Source organism: Leopardus geoffroyi, chromosome D1, assembly GCF_018350155.1.
Source record: "Leopardus geoffroyi isolate Oge1 chromosome D1, O.geoffroyi_Oge1_pat1.0, whole genome shotgun sequence".
Taxonomy (NCBI): domain Eukaryota; kingdom Metazoa; phylum Chordata; class Mammalia; order Carnivora; family Felidae; genus Leopardus; species Leopardus geoffroyi.
In genome coordinates this window covers 14,320,489-14,339,380 of record NC_059329.1, presented here as the reverse complement: position 1 = coordinate 14,339,380, position 18,892 = coordinate 14,320,489, and the positions used below count along the sequence as shown (strand labels likewise).

Below are 18,892 nucleotides of genomic sequence, written 5' to 3'. Positions count from 1 at the left end.
AGGTCCCTCATCTTCACCTTCCTCCTCCACATGTCCCCATCTTGGGAGCCCCAGATGGAGCCCTCATTGCACCTTTGGTATGACATGTGATTGAAAAGTAAAGTCTGAAGCCTCAGTTCCCCATGCACCCTTCTCGCTTTTGATTTGCAGCTCAGGGTAGTTGACTGCCAAGTCAAGTAATCAGGAGGTAATAGCCTGGTAGCGGATGAATCCCCGGAGCTGGCAGCCGAGTCTGGAAAACTCCATCCCCAGGCCTCTGCACCATTTATGACCAGGAAAATAATTGTGTAAAGCAGGCTGGCTCGGATCAAACCCAGCCTGACATGGCGCAGTGTAAGAATTGCCGGCGCCCTGGTCTGATGTGGTTATTAGTACCTTGCTTGGGGGCAAGGCTACCCAGAGCGGCAGGCGTGCTGTGATTCATTTGCCCATGCAGATCGGACATTGTTCCTGAACCTGCAGGGACATCTCTATCGCAGCCTCCTTGCCTAGCCCCCCCTGGTTTTTCCCTCATTCTCCTCCATCGCCTGCTCAGGCTGCCTCTTGCCTTCCTCCGTCCGTCCATCGTTGCTGAAATTCTCGCAAAGTGCTGATTTTATTGAGTGCGACAAGTGGCAGTTCATTAAAAAGTGGGAGCAGATGGGGAACGGATTGTGGAAGAAGATTAATGATGCACACAGACCACTAAATAGGGCCAGGTTTGGGAGTAAACACAATCACTCGGCTCCCTCCGAGTGGGTAATCCTGCTCTGTCAGATCCGTTCTCGTTAGCTGGCTAACGTCGGAGGGCCCGGGAGAGTTAACAAGGAGCATGCCAGCCTGCCCAGTGGAGGGTGAGGCTGTGTTCTTGGCTAGGACACAGGTGGGGGAGGGCGAGGTGCACAGGAGTGCCACAAGGGTGAGACGCTGTCCTCTTCAGGGGAGAGTTGGGGAAAAACCTGTGACCTCTTTGAACAGCCCTGCCAGGCTGGATCTGAGCAAAGGAGTTGGTTTAACCCTAGGGTTTTTTTTTTTTTTTCTTTTTTCTTCTTTTTCTTTTGTTTTTGTTCTGTTTTTCTTTTCTTTCTTTCTTTCTTTCTTTCTTTCTTTCTTTCTTTCTTTCTTTCTTTCTTTCTTTCTTTTTTTTTATGAACCTTCATGATTTGGACTCCTGAGAGTTCTCTGACTCCATGTCAAATTCAGGGAACAGAGAGTTACCTTGTCCTATACCCACCCTTTCTGGCCTCAGGTGTCCTCCATACTGGCATGGAATTCTAGGCCAGTAGATCAGAGCCTTCAATGCAGGGAGAAAATCTCTCAGAGAGACAAATGTGAGCTGTCTACCAAGAATCCTGCATTTATAGTCCAATAAATCCTTCTAGAGATCACTCTCCTAGACACCTGCCTATGGTTTAAGACGGAACAATATGTGATCATTCCAGGCCCAGGTTGGGGGAGGTAGTTACAGAGACAAAGGATGACACTTCCTTTGAATGACCCCCTGGAGCTCAGGCATTAATTTAATAAACATTTATTAAATATTATGTGCTAAACCAGGAATGGCAATTAGCCGGCGTTGTTCCAGTCTCCTTCCCTGCTTTCCCATGGCAGACGTCAAAATTGATTATAGAGTTTTTTCCCCCTTGAGCCAAGAAGAGTCCTTAGAATCCTTCTCAACACAGCATTCTAGATAGCCACTAACAATTTGTTGGCACTGGCTGGTAAAGTGACAGTTTCCCATCTCCCTGTGTTAGACATTTTGGGAAACCCAAAGATTTCTATTGTAAAACAAACCACTGAGGTGAACAGAAAGATTTCAAGATGAGACCACATTTGGAAAAAGAAATGGCTGGTCCAAAAGAGAACTGAGGAAGGGGTGATGTTCATCACACTCAATTGTACACAAAGAGCCCACTCTTGCCAGAATCGACCTGTGGCATTCAACCCACCTCCTTTGCTGGAGTGAAGGAGGGGAGAAGAGATTGCAAGCAGCTACCCAGACCTCCCCTCTCCCCACAGGGGTGGTGCGTGGGCTGGGACCAAGACCAGGAGCCAAGCCCTGGAAGGTCTGCCTCGTATCCTGGGACAGGGGAATTTATTCAGCTGGTTCTACGGGCTCCTTGTCAGGCAGAGGAGCACCCCATGTTGTAGCTCTGTCTAGAGAAAGCTTTCTGGAGGCAGCCCCCCATTCCATGTGCTGTGTTTGCTTCTATTCATGGCTCTGGCTCCAGAGTCCTGTTAGCTTGGTTCCTCCTGTTGCCAAGTAGCTCTTGACAAGTGGTGTCAGACTCCCTGCCCCCATCCCCCCCAGCTCTGGCCAAAGGATTCTGGTCTCCCAGGTCCTCATTCCTGGTACCCTCACCCACTGAAGGCAAGGCCCATCCCTAAGGCTGGACCCCAAGAAAGGTGGGGAGGCTGGTGGGAGTCCCTGGCTGCTAGTGAGGTAGGGACCCCGGCAGCAGATGTCTTTTCTCTTTTCCCTGGCATCAGAACCAGGTTTTCCCTTCACTCCCAAGCCTCCTCTTACTTCAGACTCCCCTGCTTTTGCTTCTGGACTCATCATCTTCCCAGGACCCTGCACTCACAGCCTCAGAGGTATTGCTCATTACCTGGGCCAGAGACCTGGGCCAGAGGTTGTCCTCTAATAGTCATCCCCCCTTTTCTCCATAGTGACAAATCCTCAATGTATTCAGGGCTCAGTAGATCCGCCCAGAAGATTCCATTTCCTACTTTCCTTTGCAGCTAGCATTGGCCGTGTGCCCAAATTTGGGTCAAGGAGATGTAAGAGGAAGCGTTGTAAGAAAAATGTTGGGAGCTGACTCAGAGGGAGATTGTTGCCTTCTCCCCCTGCTTACCTCCTGCTGCCTGAAATGTAGAAATGATGGCAGAAGCTCCAGCAGCTATTTTGGTCCGTGAAGTGACCTTGAGAATGGCAGCCATATGTTAGGGTGTTAGATTAGAAAGAGAGGAAGCCTGGATCCATGATGTGTCTGGAGCCACCATCTCAACCCTATACTTGCTTCCTCCAGACTTCTTGTAGGTATAAACACTTTATCTTGGGTTTCTGTTCTCTTCTGCCATACCTAATCCTAACTGATTCTCTCTCTGCTCCCTGCCTAGGGAGTAATGAGGTTCAGTGGACTCTTTCTCCAATGTACCTCTCATAGTCTCCTGGCTATTCCCAGAGTTTTGATCACATCATTGCCCAAATCAGAGACCTTTAATAGACCCCATTATCTTCTAAATAAAGAGGAAATTCCTTCCCCGGGCATACAAGACCTTCCATCACTGGGTCTCTACTGAGTTGTCTGGTTCTCCCTCTTGTGTCCTGCGGTTCAGCCAAGCTGATTTCCTGGAATCCCCAGATACCTCCTGCTTTTCTGCCTCTCTTCTTTGGCTCCAGTGGTTCTCTTGACTATCAAAACCCCACCCATCATTCAGGCTCATCTCCATGTTGCTTCTTCTATGAAGCACTCTCGCTGCCTCTGAGTACAGGACTGACTCTGTCCTCTGTACTCATATAGTAAATTGTTTGTAGCTGTCAAGGTCCACCTGATATTATTGCCATCTCAGACTTTTACCAGACTAGAGGTCTTGTAGGACTGGGTGGCATCTTATTCTCAAATTCCCCAAATGGCCTGGCAGGGCCCCACATAGTAGCTCCTTGGTAGTTGTTGGCTTATCAAGGTGACGCCCAGTCCCTATCTCTGGCCTCAGCCATGGAGCTGAGCAGAAGTTCTTTCCTGAGGTGACTGAACCCCCGATTTCACTCTTCTCAGCTCTCCCTGTCACGGTCACTTAGCCAACTCTTTTGCACTGGCTGCCAGGGAGGGGGAGGGGTGGAGGTAGGGCCTGGGCTAGCAGATGGACGGGTGCTGCCGCCTGGGGAAACAGAGATGTCAGGGTTGACATGGGGAGCTGGGCTCCTCATTAGATCTGCTGAACGGCTGTCACAGGCTCACTCCCCTGCGGTGACAGGGCTCACCTCTCCCCAACTAGGCCCCCTGCATGCTCACTGCTCCCACCCTCTCTCCTGACAGCACTGACCTATCTGGGCGATGCTCTCACTCACTCACCCAAGGACCACTGAGCATCAGGGCCTTCTCCACGGAACACAAGGCCATTTGTCTTTCAGGAGGGATGGCTCGTCTCTTGGGGGGACTGCTTGCAGCTTTCTGTCATTCTGTGGCTATAAGTCAGAGGAGCCAGGAGAGAGAGAGCTGGCTTGGACCAACCTTGGCCTTGGATGCGGGCAGTTTGGAACCCTTGTGCTTGTGGCAGTGAGTTCTACTTAAGTGAAGTCTCAATTAAAACAATAAATCATCACCAGGATAAAGTGTAGTGGGGCCACAGAGGGTTGAATCCAAATTTGAATATGATAGGCCTATAAATTACGGCAATTGCACGATGCTGTTCATCAAGGCCCCAGGGACTGATGAACATGCACACAATCAGCTTAGGGGGCAGTTAGTTTGCATGGCCACGTTTGGGAGGATATATGTTCTTTGGAACTTTTTCCACACTAAGGGAATGTAGTAACAGTAAGTTAAACTGCCAGGGTTCAAATCCCAGCTCAGCTAAGCGGAGACTGAATATGGGCATGTTTAACTTTTCTGGACCTCAGTTTCCTTATCCATAAAATGAGCGTTCACAAACCTCTTGTGCAGATTCTACAAGATAATACAGGTAAAGCAGAGTTCCTAGCACCTAGTAAATGCCAAGGTTATCTACTAGAATGCAAGTTTCCAGAAGATATGGATCTTATCCATACTGACCACTGAGCATCTGTGGTGGAATCTCAGCGCATGTTTACAGAATGCATACATGTGCGTCAGGAGAGTAAGCCTCATGAGGACGGGCAATGTGTTTTTCTTCTTCTATTGCCAGTTATATCTGCTAGATCGCCCTGCTTGAAATAGGTGCTTAACAATTAATAATAAATTTAAGTACAAAGTGTCCTTGCAGTTTTGGGATGCATTTTATATGTAATAAAGAGTACTTAAAAGATCTCAACCAAATAATGCCCACATTTGGAAGATTTCTCAATCTTGCAGAATCTCTCCTGGGTCTTGGGTTAAGCCACCTCCTCCAGAACTCAGCAGCTTGACCCAACATAAGGTGTTGTGGGAAGGGTCCAGGACTGGATGTTGGGAGGCCTGGTCTTATTCCCGGATCTTTAATGGTTTCACCATTTGACCCTGGGTAAGTCACTCCCAAAATCTGAACCTCAGTTTCCACATCAGTAATGTGAGGGGGTTAGTCCAGGTGCTTTTCCAGATTCTTCTTAGTTTTATCCTTAGAGCATTCTGGCTTGAAGGTGCCAGGTTCCTGGCAGGACCTAACTCAAGGCCCACGTGTGATTCTGCAAGCCCTTGCTCTGGAACAGGGACCCGGGGCATTCTTCCACTCTGTGTCCTCAGGACAGACCCACATGAAAGGGGGCAGGAGATGCTTTGGAGGGGAAGCCTCACCCCCCCTGAGCTGCATCTGGGAGCAGGGCAGGAGGCACTGCTGAAGCCCACTGTGGTCCTGGCTGGAGCAGCACTGAGCAAGATTCCCAGTTTTGGAATGACTCCAGCCTAATCCCTGGGGCAGCAGTGCAGGAAATACAGAGCCAGTCCTATTGGGCTGCTCCTTACTCCCAGAGGAAGCCCGGGCCAGAGCATGGAGCGTGGGCGCTGCAGAAGGATGGGATGGGGGGCTCTCATCTGTCTCAGCCATCTGCTTCTGGGGGACCATCTTCTGTGCAGGAAGTCTCACCAGAAAGCCTGCTGGAAAAGCCTCACCCGTACCGACATGGCCTGCTGCACCTTGCTGCTTCGGTACTGTCCTTCAGCCAGCTGTGACCATACCCTTGTACTAGAGTCTGGAAAACCAAGGATGCCCTTCCCATGAAATCCAGGGCCTTGCTGTAATCGAACCCTACAGAAAGGATATCTAGTTTTCTCAAGTCTCATGGAGTTACCTGCCCAAACTCTGAGTTATGCATGTCTAAGGATTGGTCTGGTGCTGAGCTCTCTGCTCTCCCTGCTCCTTGGGGAGCTCTGTGTTCCATGTGATGGGGCAGCTGGGAGCCTGGAAGGGCAGCGAGCGATGGGGAACTCCCTGAATGCCCAGGATCAGGCTGAGCCTCTGCTGGGTGACTTTGGGTCACCTCTGTCTAAGCCTCAGTTATATTATTGATAAAATGGGGTTAGTGATAGACTTTATAGTGTCCTGTTAAGAGAAAATGGGATAAAGGGGATGGGAGGCATGTTGCAAGCTGTAAAGTGCTGGGCCTAAGTAAGAGGCAGCCTGTGGCTTGACCCTGAAGGAATAGTCCAGCCTCCTGAGGGTTGGTCAGCCCCCTTTGGAGCAATGGGCTCTTCCCCACAGAACTTATTGCCTTCTCCAAGCAGCTCCCTGCCCCCCCTTCTCCAAGACCTCTCTGTTACAGATTAATCCACCTAATTGGAAGACTGCTGGATCAGGCAAGGAATTTATCAAAGGGAAGTAGAAGAGAGCTTGGTGCCTGTGGCTCCCCGTGCATTTGTCCTTTCAAATCCTTATAGATAATTCCATTTCTGCATGAGGAGCAAGACTGAGATTTAGTGTAAGAATGAGGGACAGGAGGAGGGAAGGGGGAGAGAAAGGGATGAGGCCAGAGCTAGGGGAGAGCTGAGACTATCCAGGCCTGGTGTGGGCTGGTCAGGGGCTCTCTTGGGCAGGAGAGACCATGCCAGTGGCAGGGAGCAGCTGGGACAGAGGAGGTGAGGTTGGAGGGGGATACTGCCTGGCCAAGAGGGGGCTTGCTGAGCAGGCAGGGGAGGTGACACCCAGGGATCATGGCTCCTCTGCCTCCCAGGGACAGGGAGGCTCAGACTGCTCTGGAGCCAGCTTTCTAACATGCCCTTCCCATGTTGTAGGAGGGGTAGGCAGGGATGTGGTAGAGGCCTGACCTCTTCTGTGAGGATCCAGCCCAGTGTGACACAGGGAGTCTGGGGACTGCAGGCACTAGGAGAGGTACAGGGTAGAGGGGAAATGCACGGGGTGAAAAGCTTGCTCACCACTGCAAGCTGAGTGGGGCACTTGGAGGTGGGGGGAGATGGGCTGTTGTACACAAAGAACGAACACTGTGGGACTGGACACACGCGTTGGCTGTTTGTGCGCCTGGCAGCATGGACCTGCCCGGGAATGAGGCACAGACCCACCCTCGAGGGCCTGGCGGTTCAGAGGGGGAGGCAGAGGAGCGAACGAGCACACCGGTTAATGTACTACAGCGTGGAGGGTTAGTGCTGGGAGGGAGGTGTGCGCAGTGCACTGTGGGAATCTTTGGGGACGCTATTGATTAGTTTCCCCAGACCATGGGACACGTGCCAGAAAAGCTTCACCGAGGAGGTGGCATTGCTCCTGTACAGAGCTGAGAGATTGGTTTCCAGGGCGTTGGTGTAGCTGAGCTATCCTCCAGAAGAAAGGAGGGGAGGTCTGCCCTGTGTTTGAGCACGTGATCACATCTCATTTTAGTGTGAGTCGTTCTTCCCTGAGGAAAGACACATGTTGCCTGTCCCATGGCGACCCGCTGTCTGAGAAGGCTCCGTGGTAATGGGCCCTCTTTGCTGAGAGGGCACTGGTTATGCACAAAGGGGCTGTGGCCACCAAGAAAAACATCAGCACCTTGTTTAGGGCCCCAGGGCTGGTCAAGGTGCAAGACTAAGATGAAGTGATGGAATGTAGACCATGGCCAGGGACCCATGGGCTGGGCACTGTTCTTTCTAAGCTATGTCTTTTGGGGTTCCAATAAACCTCAGCTCACAGACCACTGTGTTGGTCTGGGTTTGCAGGTAGATGTGTTGAAGCAGATGGGATTAATAAATGTGTTCCTGAGGGGCTGTGGGGCATTTTGTCCCTATCCTCCCAAAGACGTAGTACCTTCAAGAGAAAGCTTGAAAGACCCTATAAAATCAAATATATTATCTGATAGGAGACATACCACAGGTCAGGTACATCTTGGAGGGGAAATTGTGAGGTCTGGAACAAGGCCACTGCCTGGGGAGAGTGGGCTAGGGGCGTGCCAAAGGAAGGGGCCCTGTGGCATCTGAGGTACAGCACAGGAGGGTCAGGAGCCGGTGGGGAGGGCTCACTAAAGACGGCACCGTAATTTTGCCTCTTCCAGAAGCTGTGTTGGAGTCAGGGTGGGATGGAAATCTTGGGCAGTGAATTCCCCATTCCCGACAAATCTGTAAATGAGGAGAATTACACAGAGACACACGCATGCAAAGAGACGCCAGGAGAGAGAGGGAGGAACACGTGCCTACGTATCACTAGTGTGCACGGAAATGTGTAAAGGGCCTACTTGCATGGTTATCTGCACACATACTGTCGGCTGGTCATCACAGGGCGGTGTTGAGGGCCAAGAATGATGATGGCCCAATAATGATAAGTCTTGCATACTATCTCTTTGTTTTGTTCTGTTTTTAATTTTAACGTTTATTCATTTTTGAGGGACAGAGACAGAGCGTGAGAGGGGGAGGGGCAGAGAGAGAGGGAGACACAGAATCTGAAGCAGGCTCCAGGCTCTGAGCTGTTGGCACAGAGCCTGACACGGGGCTCAAACTCACAGACTGCGAGATCATGACCTGAGCCGAAGTCGGACGCTTAACCCACTGAGCCACCCAGTCATCCTGCATACTATGTCTTTGGATCGCTCCTAAAAATCCTGCTAGGTAGAAAATATTCTTTCCATTTCTCAGATGAGAAAACTGAGGCATGAGCTGGGTCAAACAACTTGCCCGAGGGACTTGAGCCCAGTTCTCCCAATTCCAGGTCAAGAGCCACTTTACTGCCCCTCTGATGAAGTCAGCAGTCCCAGCAGCCTGTCCCCGTTGCCCAGAACTTGTAGGGGCACATGGAGAGTCAGGCCAACGGGAGTTTGGCCAATGCATCTGGGAGGGTTTGTCTAAAGATCACAGGCACTGGAGAAAGTAGACTCAGGTCTGAACATTGGCACCTCCTCTCAGAGCTGTGTGATCCTGGGCAAATTCATCAGCTTCTCTGAGCCAACATTTCCTCCGCTTCAAAATGAGAATAACAAAATGGACCCCACTGATTATATGAAATAAGAGGAAACGTAAGAAGGGCCTAACAGATGCACAGAATTACAGAGGATTCTGTTTACCATAACCGTCCAGGACCTGTCCTATTCCGTGAGGGGGGAACTCCACCAGGCAGGTAGTGGTGAGGGGCAGCGGAGTAATGCCAGGGCAGGAGAGGTGGCAAGGGGCTTTGGAGGGGCTCTCCTGACCTGGGAGCTTGATTTCTTTTTGACCTGGGGCACCTCAGCCAGTGGAGATACAAAGCAGGACTCCAAGGAGATAGCCCACCCAGGCTGAGGCCAGCCCCTGCAGGCAGCGACCAGGTCTGCTGGGGTTTTGCATCTGGAACCCCACGGTAGTAGAAGAGACCCCCCAGGTTCCACTTGGGGCTCTGCCTGCGGTTTCCTCCTGTCAGCAGGCATGACATAGGGCCGCGGCGTGGGCACCAGTGCATGTGAGGTGATTACCCCTTCAATGTTTAATGTGCTGAAAAACCATTAGACCCCGAAATGGACAAGTTCTCAGTTGGTAACTTTAATTATTGTTAAGACTCAGTCACGCCTGCTTATTAGCAATTATGCATGGCATCTCCCAGGGTGCTGTGAGCCTTCCCCTCTCCTCCCTTCTCCTGAGGAGAGCAGCTTTGCAGACTGCTGCCACACAGGTAGTTCCTGCTGCTCCCCTCCGTAGCCTGGCCTTGCTTAGGGCCAGAGAAGGCTGTCTGCTTCTTCTCAAAGGGCAGGAGAGGGAAGGGCCTTGCGGTGCAGATGGAGAGCATCTGAGGGGGGCTGACTGCACAGCACGATATCTTTTACAAGGTACTTTCCTCCCATCACTCATTTCCTCCTCTCACCACCCCCATTTTATAGATAATCCAATTGAGCCTTAGAAGGTGAAGTAATAGGGGCACCTGGGTGGCTCAGTCAGTTAAGCGTCAGACTCTTGGTTTTGGCTCAAGTTATGATCTCACAGTTTGGGAGTTTGAGCCCCACATTGGGGTCTATACTGACACTGTGGAGCCTGCTTGGGATTCTCTCTCTGTCTGTCTCTGCCCCACCCCTGCTCGCATCTCTCTCTCTCTCTCTCTCTCTCTCTCTCTCAAAATAAATTAAAAAAAAAAAAACAAAAAAAGAAGGCGAAGTAATAGCAGTCACCTCCTAGAGCCGTCTGGGCCTGCAGATTCCTGGCCTCTCCGGGGCTCTGTCCTGGAAATGGAGGGTTGAGACATGGTCAGGTGGATGCTGGACATGGGAGGTGATGGACGACCAGGAACCTGGGTGGCCCAGTTTGAATTAAATGCAAACATATACATCATATACAAAGAAAGCCAGTGTCTAGGGAGAGACACTAGAAACAGATTCATAGAGGCAGACAAAGCAGGGCAGGGGAGGGGAGGGAAAGAGGGAGGGAGAGAGAGAGAGAGAGAGGCCAAAGAGAATCACAGAAATCACCCGTGGTTCTTTACTCTCCAGGGTAGAGACCCGGCTGGCTGTCCTTCCTACCCTCTGGCTCCAAGAGATAGCCTTATATCCTTCCAATAAACTCCTCTCTCCTGCTCAAGATAGCTCCCTATCCCAAGTCCCTTAGGGAGCTCAGACATAACCATTTTGAGGCCAGCCCTGGGGTCCACCGGAGAGGGAGGAGCTCTAGCAAGCCTTCTGACTTAGGGGCCAGGGGGGCTCCTGCAGGACAGCAGGCACGATTTTGATTTCAGGAGGAAGGGGCAGAGAGAAGGCAGCCCCTCACCACAGACCACCAGCAAGGCCCATCATCCCCTGGAGAGTCTTCCTGATGGGCCACCTCTCTCTCCTACCACCCCCTGCCTGACCCAGGAAACCCTAACCCTGGGCTATTCTCAGGTGAATGGCAGAGCGATGCCCTGTGCTGGCAGCCCCGCCTCTGGCCCTGATTTTTAAGAAGGGGAGGGGAAAAAATAACAGAAGGGAAAAAGTGAACATGAGTAATGGGCCTGGAATGAGGCATACGAGATAACACTGAATAATAATGCGTCAAAAACTACAAGATGTATTTTTTTTATTTCCCAGTGGAGTTTCCATTGCGCTAATCCATCACTGTGGAGCAGGCAAGATTATGCTTCCCCAAAAAAACTCTGGGAGATAAATGTGAGTAAATTAGGGTTTATTATATTATTTGGGGTGATATAATTTCCAAGCAGGCCCTTATTAAATTACTTCCTCTGGTGCTGACACCTCGTGCCTGGGTTTCTGCACCTTCCCTTCACTCCCCTGTCTGAAGCTGCTTTGTATTTTAATGCTTCTCATCGTCTCTTTTGTGGGGGCGGGGTGCCAGTGGAGAGAGCTGGAAGGAGTGCTGAGTCACTGCTGTCAGGCTGACTTTCTTCCTTGCCAGACTTCCCATCACTGCAGAACCACAAACTCCTGTAACATCGATGCTGGAAAAAAATGTAGGGATACCCAGTCTACACCCGCATTTTATAGAGGGAGAAACTGAGGCCCAAGGAAGAAAAGTGAGCTGCTTGGGTCAAATGGGTAGGGACACAGTTGGGACTGGCACACCATGTGCTGACTCCCAGCCCAGTGCTCATTCTTTGTGTGGGGTCTTTATGTGCCCATCAGTCTTTTTGGTGAAGGACAGCTGTAAGCCCAACAAGAGAAGCACGTGGACTTTAAGAGTCTTGGTTGTCCACTGTTGAATCCTCCCAGTGACCCAAAGGAGATCTGAGAGAAGACCTGTGATCTAGTCCTGGGTGACCACAAAAAGGCTGTGTGAGCTTAGGCAAGTGACTTCACCTCTCTGAGCTTTTATAGTAAGTATACCATCTTTATACGAAAAGGCGTGGAAGAGCTTAGTGGTTTTCAGACTACGTTTTCAGCAGTGTAATTCTGTTTTGGAAGCGTGTTTGGAACTCTAACATATGAAATATTAAATGCAGAATTACTCTGACTGAAGAAGCAGCCTGGGGTTGGATGACCCTCCCCTCAGGTTGCTTCCATCTTTCCCCCACCTGGTCTGACACTGCCGGGCCCAACTTCAGCATCTTACCCTGATTTTGCCGCATAGCGCTCTCCTGCCACTCTCACCAAGTCCTGCCCAGTCTCCAAAGATGCACACCAGTGTCCCTTGCGGCCTTGAGGGTCTCTGATCAAACTCCACAAGACCCATCCACAAAGCCTGAGCGCTTGGTGCCAACACACGATTCCGCGGAAATGAGCCTCGGGGCTGTGCCATTTATTAGCTGTATCAGCTGGGGCAAGTTATTACTTTTGATCTGAGTCTATCTCGTCATCTTTGAAACGGGCTAATAAAATAATCTTGACCTCAGAAGGCAGTGAGGTTTAAATGAGAAAATACATATAAGAGACTTAGCATGGTTCCTGGCATGCTGTAAATTATAGTGATCATTATTTTCATTATAAATACTATCACTGTGGTGTTTTTGTTTTATATTCTTTTTTGGTGAGGCATATGCAAGGGCTTATTACAGTACACAATAGATGCTTAACAAAAGGATAAATGGTACCTGTCATTAAAATTTTTTTTTAATGTTTATTTTTGAGAAAGACAGTGGGAGCAGGAGAGGGGCAGAGAGAGACGGAGACACAGAACCTGAAGCAGTCTCCAGGCTCCAAGATGTCAGCACAGAGCCCGATGCAGGCTCAAACCCACAAACTGTGAGATCATGACCTGAGCTGAAGTCCCACGTTTAATTGATTGAGCCAGCCAGGCACCCCAGTAACTGTCATTTTTATTAGCTATTATGATAGCAGGCACCATGGGGAACCTAATGGTAGATACCCTCTTGTCTCCACTCTCACGGGACTCCCAAGTTCTGCTCGTCCACCTGGATAAGAGCGTTAATGCTGCCCCGACGAGGGTCTGGGCTTCAGGAGAGGTCACTGGGGAGCCTGGAGGAGCACATCATAAGCACCAGCAGAGGGGATCGGCAAAGGCTTCCGAGGGAGGGACTGATCTTCTTGAGACACAGCACATCATGCAAACAGGGTCGTTTAGAGTGACACCTGCGAACTGACAGACACAGGGAGTAATGGTGGGTGCCTGGGACTGTGGGGAGCGGGGGTGGGGAAGTAGGGTTCCATAGGTACAGAGCTGTTTTGCAAGATAAAACCTGTTCTGGAGATTGGTAACACAGCAACACACATGTATTTGGCACCACTGACCTGTACATTAAACACAGTTAAGATGGTAAATTTCATGTTATGTGGGTTTAACCACCATTAAAAATTAAAAAAAGAAAATCATGGGGGGGGGGAGGGGGGTAAAAACCCAACAAGAACGCCTACAACACCGATTTCTGACTTCCCGGTCCCGTAGGTCAGAAGTCTGGTGTGGCTCAGAGGCTCCACAAGCCTGACCTCAAGGTATTGGCCAGGCTGTGTTCTCCCCTGGATTTCTCGGAAAAATCCGCTTCTGAGCTCATTCAGGTTGTTGGCAGCGGTGGGCTGAGGCCCCGTTTTCTTGCCGGCTGCTGGCTGGTGGTCACTTTCAGCACCCCCAGGCTGCTTTCCCGTGCTATCTGCGGGGTCCCCCTCCACCTTCAGGCCAGCAGCAGCGTGTTGCATTGTCATGCTTCTGCTCTCTCTGGCTTCCCTTCGGTGACCAGCGGGAGAAGCTCTCTTTTGAAAGGGCACGGCGATTAGGTCAGGCCACCTGAATAATCTCTGTGTCTTAAGGTCAGTGATTTGGGACTTTAAATATATCTGTGAGATTCCTGACAACAATACCTCGCTTAGTGTTCGCATTATCTGGGGAGGGGAACTTGGGAGTGATTTTAGAATTTTGCCCACCTTGGCAGGCATCTTCCGAATGGGGATGGAAGGAGAGACAGGATTTCCGAGGGTGAAGAGGGGCGTTCTGGGGGGAGGGCTCCAGAACAAGGAGGGCGAGGAGGAACCCTGGGGGCTGGGCTGTGTCTGTAGGGTGGGAGAGGCAGGGCTGGCGGGTGTGTGGTGCCCAGACCCTCCCATGAAACTGTGGGCTCTGTGGACCAGAGTCGCCTGGGAAGTAGAAGACATGTTCCTCTTTGCTTGGTTCCTTTCTCCTTTCATTCTGTTGTTCTTCACCCGTTTTGTAAGTATCACGGAGTACCTACTGCGAGCCAGGCCTGTGCTGGATTCTGAGGACACAGCGGTGTGCAAAGTGGGCATGACCCTCCCCACTATGTGCTATCCAGAGAGGAGAGACAAGCCAAGAGGGGCTTCCCATGCAGAGGGGAGTGTAGCGTCAGGGGAGGCATTGGAAGGCCCCTCGCCCCACGGCCCAGTTTAGAGCGGATGGAGCAGGAGCTGCTTGCCTGCATTGGAAGCTGGAGGGGTGACGGAGACCCCGTGAAGAGCCGTCTCGGGGTGCTTGCCCAGGCCCCTTCTGCCTTTTGCCAGAAGAAGGGCTGCACTGGCCCTGTGAGGACCCCCACATGGGTCTGAGACACACAGTTCTGGGGGAAAGAGGACACGGAAGGAAGTGCAAAACTGTTTGATCAGAGTCTGGCCCCTGGGAAAGAGCTAAGTGTCTTCTTGCTGGCAGCTGCAGCAAAAGGTGCAATCATTGGAAGGTGGCATTTTGCATTCAAATTGTTCCCATCAGCCAGTGACATTTTCTTGTTCCTTCTGGTCGGGAGGCCTTTCAGTGCCACAGACTCAAATGACTCAGGAGTCAGAATTTCTTTCCCTCCGGGGGAGAAACCAGTGCAGTCACCCTGGGGTGGACATACACATTAGCAGAGGTTACAAAAGCAGATGAACTAGTGACGCAGCCAGGACCAAGGGGCGTGCGTGAGGACACGGGAGAAAGCAAAGTGCACGTCCGTGTCCTGTGCGTCTGAACCATTTGGCGTCTGTGAGCATGGTGTGTCCCCTCAAGTGCACTCATTGCCACGGAGAGAAAGGCACACAGTTGGGTCTGTGTGTGAGTGTGCACGCCGAGGAAAGAGGCGAGCGGGTGTGCGTGAGAGCGTGTACGTGCGTGGGTGCAGATAAGCCCCTGTAGGTGCCCGGGCGTGTGTGTGGCTGTGCAGTTTATGGCAGGCTATGGCATGGTCGGTTTCAGGGGTGGCTGGCAGCTGGCCTGCCCCTTGACTCAACGCTCCCCTACCCACAGTCTTCCCATCTTGGTGAGGGGCCCCACCGCACGCCCTGCTGCCAAGCCCCAAGCCTGTGGGTCCTTGTCTCCCTTGCTTTCCTCTCAAGTTCAAATTTCTCTTCTTGAGATAGACCTTTTGTGACCAGTTCAGCCAAAATAGCTCCTTTGGGTCCTCTGCAGGTATCGTCCATTGCAGCACACGCTGCTTTCCTTTACAGCATTAACTTACTTCGCTGTCTTTGTTTACATGATGGTGCCCTTCTATCCTTCCACAATGCAGTTCCCTGGGAGCAGGGGTCAGCTTTCATGTTCACTTCTGTGTACGCAGTAGGCACGCAGTAAATGCTCTGTAGAATGAGTGATGAATGACTTATTTCCTTGTGTTGCCCCAGGGCTGATGTGGGCCTTAGAGGCATTGTTTCAGTGCAAAGACAGCGTGACACAGAACAAATTGGCATCCGAGGGAGTGAGTTCCTTGTCCCTGGAAGCATTCTAGTAGAGCCTGAGTGAATGCTGTTAGCTTTCCACACCCACAGATTACCACCTAAGTGCCATGTTGTGGGACACAAGGGTCGTCAAGAACTGGTCATGTTTTTAAAAATCTATTTATTTTGAGAGAGAGAGGGGGAGAGGACAAGCAGGGGAGGGATAGAGAGAGGGAGAGAGAGAATCCCAAGCAGACCCTGCGCAGTGTGGAGCCCAACGCAGGGCTCCGTTTCATGAACTGTGAGATCGTAACCTGAGCTGAAATCAAGAGTCAGTTGCTTACCCGAGCCACCCAGGTGCCCCAAGAACTGGTCACATTTTACCTCCCCAACCTCACACCTCCTGTCTGCACATGTTGTTATCATGGCCCAGAAGGCCCTTCCTTTCTTCCTTGATGGAAACTCATTCTCATCCTTGTAGCCTGCGCTTGAGTATTCCTCCTCTATGCAGTTATCTTTGACTCTCCAGACAGAACCAAGTCTCTGATGCTTTGTCACTGCTCCTGGGGCCCTTCTGCATGGGCCTCCTAGCCTGACCCCTTTGGTGTGTTTGCTTTGCACCCCTGCAGTAGACCCAAACTTCTCACAGACGAGGCTTATAGCTTGGCATCCCTAGGGCCCATAGTGGGAGGTCTGGCAGGAAAGTGAAAGGTGCAGGTGCAATAAATGTATCTTCTATTCTCTGCCCACTCCCTGAGGTCCCTCTGATTTTGTGGACACCAGAGATGGGTCCTTTCTCATAACTCCTGGGCTCAGCTTGAGAGCCTCTGATGCACCCAAGAGAAGACAGTAACCAGATCACTATCCAGACCCTGGGAGAGCCAGTGACAGGTAGGGTACCTTCCCCAAGCCTGGGTCACTGGGCAGAGGGACTTGAACTCAGGTCACCAAGGAAGCTCACAAAGCTCCTCCCTAATAGGGCCTGAATGGATTGTTCTGGGGAGACCCCGGGAAGAGACAACACTTTCTGAGAGGCCAGGGCTGGGTGAGGATGGAAAACTCGAGCTCCGGAGATCCCTCTCTCAGTGTGCATTCCACCAGAGATGCAGAGAGCATAGGAACAGTGGCACAGGGCCAGGCCAGCTTGGGCTGGTCTGTGCTGAGCCTCTGCAGCAGCCTGGGCCACCTGAGGCAGGATGCCAGTCTCAGAGCAGGCTGGGCTTGTGGGTGTGCAGGGGCAGCAGAGAGCTCTGGGGAGGCACCAAGGGGCAACGCCTTGAACCTGAAGTTGGAAGCTCGGGGTCCATTCTGGCTGTACGGCTTCCTAAGCACACAGCCTAGGACCCATCCTAGCCTCGGCTTTCTCACCTGCAACGTGTTGTGCATCGTCTCATTTAATCTTCACAGCATCTCTGTGCGGTAAGCACTCTTACATTTCCTATTTTACAGAGGAGGAAACCGAGGCTTATGCCAAATAATTGGCACCTAGCCATGTTGTTAGGCAGTGCTGGGGTTCAAAGCTGTGCCCTGGCTAGCTGTGCAGCACAAGTCCTCAGCCACTATGTCACCCCGCCTTACGGTTTCTGCCACACCTCGCTCCTAGGATGAGGGTGAACATCTGGCAGTGTGGGAGGCTCATGTGTGAGCAGGTTCACGTGTAGGACCATGGCTGTGTGGCCTGGGCTCAGGGCAGCCCCTTTTCCTGGACACGGCTCCCTTCCCCCACTCGGTTCTCACTCGTCCACCCCTGGGGGGCAGGTGCAGGCTGGTGCCCTCTCTGCCTGCTTCAGCTGCTGCTAAACTTTACACTGGGCTCTGTCATTAGCCCAACAACAAGCTCCCTGTTTGACTAGCCCTGTCCAAATTTGCTCGGCGCGAGCAGGAGCCCATGGTAAGTAAACGGTTTTCTGTTGATATTTGAGCACTAATGAAGAGGCAGCGAGCGGGCCCATTAATAACTGAGGAGATGATTGTGTTTGCAGAAGGCCTGTATACAGCGTGTCCGCCTGCCCAGACAGGGCCCGCCTCCTTATTGATTTCCCAATAAGCCGCAGTGTTCTTGTTCTCAGCACAGGCGGGAGGCGTACCCTGTGCGGTCCCAGGGTTGGATCTCCTGTGCCTGGGTGCTGCGACCCCACAGAGGCTCCTGGCCTGGCTCTCAGGTGAGGGTGGGGGCTTCATTCATTCCCCATTCATTCATTCACCATGCATGGATCAAGCATCTTTTATGCATAGCTCACTCTGCCAATAGTCAAGTACCTACCCACACCTGGAAACAGAGCCTGCCCTTGACCTTACTGGAGGGCTTGGTCCCTGATCCCTTTGGACAGACATACGGGTAAAAGCTGATTCTCTGTGGACCTCTGATCATGTACCTTATCACCATATGCTGCCTACCAGAGCCCTCTACCCTCATCTTGAACTGTCCAGTTGCCTGATCTGTGAGGGAAGATGTCCCTCTGGCTGGCCTTGGAGTGGTGTCTTTCCTCCACATGTTGTCCTTTAGCACTGAGATCCAACAGGCTCAGCTTGGGAATTTCTAGTTTCAGATAGGATAGTTAGTTATGGAGAAGGGCTATAGGGCATGGCTGGAGGCCTGCTCATCCTCCCTGCTAGGAACCTTCCAGATTCTGACCTCTCCAGGGAGTTTCCAGGGCCAGGACTTGAAGAGGGTCTCTCTGTCCCCCAGCCTGCGCCTGCTTTGGGGCAATTTATGGCCTGTCTTGAAGGCGACAACAAGATGACCAAGGTAGTATCCTATCTGATGAGCTCAGTCTGGTAGATGAGGCTGACCTATAAACAAATACTTGGAGAAAAAAATTATACTATACTGAGAGCATATACTGAGGGCCATAGGAGCAGAAAGGAGGGTGCTAGAAGGCAAGGAGGACTTCTCAGAGGAGGTGACATTTAAGCAGTTTCTTTGAGGCTGGGGAGGGCGTAGAGAAGCCACAGTGACTTCTTCCGTGGTTAAGGAAGGAAAAGCATGGGGTCTGCCAGATCCAGATTTGTGTCCCCTGACCAGGATGGATTTTTGGTGGAAGAATTTTGTCGGGCAGGTCCTTGAGTTGGAATTGGGGTGTTGGGTTGGGCTTGGAGTGAGATACCCCTGGAAAAACATCCTCCCGGACTGGGTGTTAGCGTCCACAGCTTTCCCCCCCATTAGAATACTCGTGAGAGAAGATGAAGTAAGGTGTGGGCGTGGGAGTCAGGCCGCTCACACTCTCCTCTTAGCCTGGCCATTAACTGGGAGAAGTTACTTCACCTCTTGGAGTCTTCGTTTCCTGCAATGTCAAACAGAGCGGATAATACATGCCTCCCCAAAAGGGGAGAATCGCT

At 51.5% G+C, this 18,892-nt stretch overlaps 1 protein-coding gene across 2 annotated transcripts in view; it reads left to right on the top strand.

Moving 5' to 3' along the window:
• The window catches only part of BUD13 (BUD13 homolog), a 306,228-nt gene that overhangs the window by 143,314 nt on the left and 144,022 nt on the right, over positions 1–18,892 (top strand). Inside the window, exon 11 of one of the 2 annotated variants that reach the window (XR_006713753.1) lies at positions 11,096–11,173. The exons of the other annotated variant lie outside the window; for it this stretch is intronic. The gene's annotated coding sequence lies outside the window, so the exon portion shown is untranslated. The remainder of the gene's footprint in view (positions 1–11,095; positions 11,174–18,892) is intronic. 2 annotated transcript variants of the gene reach the window in all.